Below are 5,187 nucleotides of genomic sequence, written 5' to 3'. Positions count from 1 at the left end.
AGGATCATGACCTGACCTAAGGCAGAGGATCCAACCCAGAGTCACCTGGGCGCCCCTAATGCTGACTTTTTTTTAAGGACCTGTAAGGTTTCTGGCAACTTGGAGTTTGGTTTCTAGGTTTCTTTTCGTGGTGTTAACCCACCGTAGCCTGAGGTTTTGGACTCGGGTTTTATATACGACCGACTACATTCTCTCAAGTCACCCAGAGTCAGTAGAGATTATTTGGAGGACTAATAAAATGTAACGAAGCTAATCGTATCCACAGTCCCACCACTCAAACGATGACCATTAATAATACTACGTGATAAATTTCCCTAGAGGTTTTTCATTCATTCGTGCATTTATCCATTTTTGTATTGCATCATGACCTGAACATCCCACTTTTTAAAGATTTTTTACCCAGTTACCCTCATTGTAAAAGTCATTTGAAAAAGACACTCTAATTTCTTACTATTTGTCTTCCTAAAACAATACACAATTTTTAAAAGAGTGAAAAAAACAATATACAATTTTTAGTATCTGAGATAGAAAGCAGAAATAACTTGTGATTCCTATCTCAAAGGCCATTATCATAATGGAACCTTCCTAAGTTAGGGGCTATGCTCATTTTGCTTTGTTTTGCTAACCACTGTATTTTCAGCACACCAACAAAACGATGCTTAGCAGTGCATTCTCAATATATATTTGTTGAATAATTGAACAGGTATTTCTTTCGGATGCTTTTCTTGTAAATATACTTTATTTTTTCATAATACTAAGATGGTATGATATGAACAGTTTCCTATATTGCTTTTTCTCCTCTTCCATTTAGCACTTTATTGTGGAGAATAACTATGTTGTTACACTTTGAAAAAGTTTTGCAGGCTGTTTTAACCTCTTCCCCAGTGGGTCTTTTATTTCATTCTTGTATGAGGGGCAGGAAAACATCCTGCAAACCAGTGTACCATCTAAGGACTGACCTCAGACCTGAATGTTGAGGCCCTCCTTCAGGAGCCCCGAGACCCTTGAAAACTGACTTCTCCTGTGTGTGCCAGTTTCCGTGGGTATAAAATGAGGGCAGCACCTGCTCTATGGGGTAGTGGTTAGCGTAAATAACCCAACAGGTTATTAGCTTGAAACTGCACTTATAGTGCTGTGGAAAAATCTGAAGTGACCTAGGAAACTCAAGTGGTTCACAGGAAATCAGGGAAAACTTAGCTTTATTATGGAAGGTGGGCCCAGGGGGATCACTCCCAAAATCTGAGCACTGGGCCTTTATTGGGACAGATATTTATAGGCAAACTCGGGATTTTCCGGTTTCTCACAGCTCATTGGCTCCAGGGTCATGAGGCAGTTCTGAAAGCTATGCAGAAGTAAATTGGTGGGGGAATTGCCAAGTCGTCCTGGGTGGTTCCTCATCTCAGTGGGGTGGCCATTTTGGGCTTTCTGCCTCAGTAGAGATCATGTTAGTATTGTTAGTGCTATCTCTAATATTCGCTGTTATGTGTGTAGTCTATACAAATCTTCAAGCCACAAGACTGAGTGTGAGAAAATGTACTTTAAATTTACATACAGAAGGGCCTGAGTGGCTCAGTGGTTAAGCCTCTGCCTTACTGCTAACTAAAGTCCTGGGATGGAACCCTGCATCAGGCTCTCTGCTCAGCAGGGAGGCTGCTTCTGCCTGCTGCTCCCCCTGCTTGTGCTCTCTCCCTCTGTCAAATAAAGAAATAAAATCTTTAAAATAAAAAAAAAAATTACCTATACCACACATCTGTTCTTCAACTACCCATTTCTGCTTTCCAGTGGAAATCTCACACTAGCATTTCTCAAGAAATTCAGTCGAGTAAATGTATAGGATGAACACCTTGATACATTCCTCAAAGATTATATAATCATAAAATGAAAAGAATATTTTTGTATGTGCATATTTTCACCATCTATGATTTTAAAAATAGTTTTCCAAGAGTAGATTTACTGAAATGAAGAAACATGAACACTTTAAATAGTCTCAGTGTACATTGCAAGAAATAAAGGGGGGCCTGCGTGACTCAGTCCTTAAGCGTCTACTGTAGGCTCAGGTCATGATCCGGGTCCTGGGATCCAGCCCTACATCAGGTTTCCTGCTCAGCAGGGAGCCTGCTTCTCCCTCTCCCACTCCCCCTGCTTCTATTCCCTCTCTAGCTGTCTGTCAATTAAATAAGTAAGATCTTAAAAAAAAAAAAAAGAAATACAATACTCATTGGTATTGCCACCAATATTCTGTTAGAATGCTTTGTTTTTTATACTCTCACCAGTATTCATGTTTTAAATAAAATTACCTTGTTGATTTTAAGAGTTATATGTGAAGATCTTGGCCCACAGTTTGACATGTACATCACAAGCACTTGTCTTGGATTTTGCATTTAAATTATTTGTGGTTTTCAGATGCATGGATAATTTTATTTTTATGTAGCTAAATCCATCAGTCTTTCACACGTAGCTTTACCCATTGGTACAAAGCTGAAAAGGTCATTCTTGATCCACCTGCCTTCTTACTTATTTTTATCCATGCCTCTCTTTGTGCTTCCAGTCCCCTGACTAGTAAACTCCCCACTAAAATTCCTTGAAGATGCAATTGAAATGAAACTTGACAGTAAATAGAGTTAGGATTTATTCCCAACTGTTGGCACAATCTGAGATTTCCCACTTACTAAAGGGCTGACTGAAATGATTCTCTGACCCATTGCAGCACAACTTTTAGTAGAACCAGGAGGTGCCAGAGCCTACTTTGACAAAGCCATATGGTAACCATAAAGGAGAATTGAACTAACACTGACAGAAATAACACCCGCCCTCTGCAGCACATGTTACAGCTCCAGAGAAATGAGCATTTCTTCTAAATGGTATCCTTTGAAACTCCCTCCCATCCCTTGGCATTTCCTGGGTAACAGTCCAAGCCTGTTGACAGGGGTGGGATGAATCCATCTCCAACTATAGAGACTCATGAGACACTGCTTTCAGGAATGCTGGAGGTTGGGCATTAGAGATCTCCCCCTTTTTTTGTTAATGGCCTTGGGCCTGAAATATCAGTTGTTGTTCAGAAGCAGAAAATTGGCTGGCCGATCTCACCATCCGTGCATTATAACAATTACCCCAGCATTTTGTGGATAGTCTGGTTAAAAAAGAACTACAGACATACACATAAAAAACAAATTAAACAACTGGAAGGAAACAAAAGGTCCTCCACAAATACCATACAGATAGACAACTTATGTACCTTTGGTGTGCTTTATGACTTCAGCATATGCTATGGCAACAATGGGGTTCCCTCCCTGCTGTTGGTACTCTCATTAAGCATGGTGAGCAAGGTCAAGCTTTGCGAGATGCCTTGTTCCTCCAACCAGGAATTGGCTGTGATCATAGCTGAAGCTCATATACTGGGGAACAAACCCTTGAGACAGAAGGAAATTCCTGGGCTGACCAGTATGGGAAAGAGCTTGCTCTCGCCCAGGTTCATAAATAAAAGATGGCCTGGTTACTCCAGATCATTTCTATGAAACCTTCAGACAATCACACTCGCCAACATGAGATTCTGTTAAAAAAAAAAAAAAGATAAGATATTGGGTGTATGGTTGTTCCTCAAAAATTTTTTAAAAAACAAATTACCATATGATCCAGCAGTTCCACTTCTGGGTACATATCCAGAAGAATGAAAGAATGGACTTGAACAAATATTGTGCCCCTATATTCATGGTAGCATGATTCACAATAGCTAGATAAACATGGAAACAAACTAAGTGTCCATGGATGGATGAATGGATAAACAAATTGTGGTATATACAGACAATGGAAAGAAAGGAAATTCTGGCACATGCTACAATATGGATGAATGTTAAAAACATCACGCCTGGTGGCTCAGTCGGTTAAGCACCTGCCTTCTGCTCAGGTCATGATCCCAGGGTCCTGGGATTGAGAATGGCATCAGGCTCCCTGCTCTTCTGAGAGCCTGCTTCTCCCTCTGCCTCTGCCCCTCCCACTGCTTGAACCCGCGCTCTCTCACTCTCACTCTGACAAATAAATAAAATCTTAAAAAAAAAAAAAAAAACACGAAAACGTCATGCTTAGTGAAATAAGCCACTCACAAAAGGATAAATGTAGTATGGTCCTACTCCCACAAGATACCTAGAGTAGTCCAGCTGATAGAGACAGAAAGTAGAACTGTGGGTGTGAGGACCTGGGGGGAGGGCAAAATGGGGAATTATCTGGTAGAGTTTCCCCTTTGCAAGATAAAAAGAGTTCTGGGGCTTCCTGGCTGGCATAGATAAACATGGAAAAAAACGAAGTGTCCATGGGTGGATGAATGGACACAAACAAAAGACCAAATCAAAAAAATTATATAGAAAACTGTTGCTGAAAGCCAAGGCTAGGAAAATAACTGATTTTATATACATAAAGAAAAATATATATTCTGTAGTTTCACAGTACTGAGCACACATGAAGTGGAAGGAGCAATTATCAAATATGTACTACAAAATTAAAAAAAGAGATTGAAATCGTGATGCAGAAATGAAGCTTACTATATCTAAAATGCACCTTTTTAATAAAAAACCCTCAGGGATTTTTCATAAATATTATTAATCGTCAGAGTGGCGTAATGGAAATGAAGAACGTATAATTTGTTTTTTGTTAGTTTTTTTAAAAAATATTTTATTTATTTATTTGACAGAGAGACACACAGAAAGAGAGGGCATAAGTAGGGGGAGCGGGAAAGGGAGAAGCAGGCTTCCCGCCAAGCAGCGAGCCCTATGCGGGGCTCCATGTCACGACTCTGGGCTCATGACCTGGGCTGCGGGCACACGCTAAACGACTGAGCCACCCAGGTGCCCAAGAATATATTATTTTATTATATTTTATCTCTAATCCAACATTTCTCAAAGTGATGCACTGACTAGCATGATTGAAGAATATATTAATAAATGCTCATAAAATGCAGACTACCAGGAAAAAGACAAACTCAGGAAACAGAGAACAGTTGCTAGGCAACCCAAAAAGGCTAGCAGAAAATGAGGCATCTAAAATAGCAAAACGATTCCTCCCCGGAAAAAGTGTTTTCAAAGGCTTCACTAAAAAGAACGCACCCAGCCTTAGAAACCTACCTCGAACTCTCTAAGCAACCCAGATATTTCTTTGCAACAACTACAAAAAATAAGGACGGATTTTTTTCAAAGC

The sequence above is a fragment of the Mustela nigripes genome, chromosome X (genome assembly GCF_022355385.1).
Source record: "Mustela nigripes isolate SB6536 chromosome X, MUSNIG.SB6536, whole genome shotgun sequence".
Lineage (NCBI taxonomy): Eukaryota > Metazoa > Chordata > Mammalia > Carnivora > Mustelidae > Mustela > Mustela nigripes.
Note: the sequence above shows the minus strand (reverse complement) of the source record.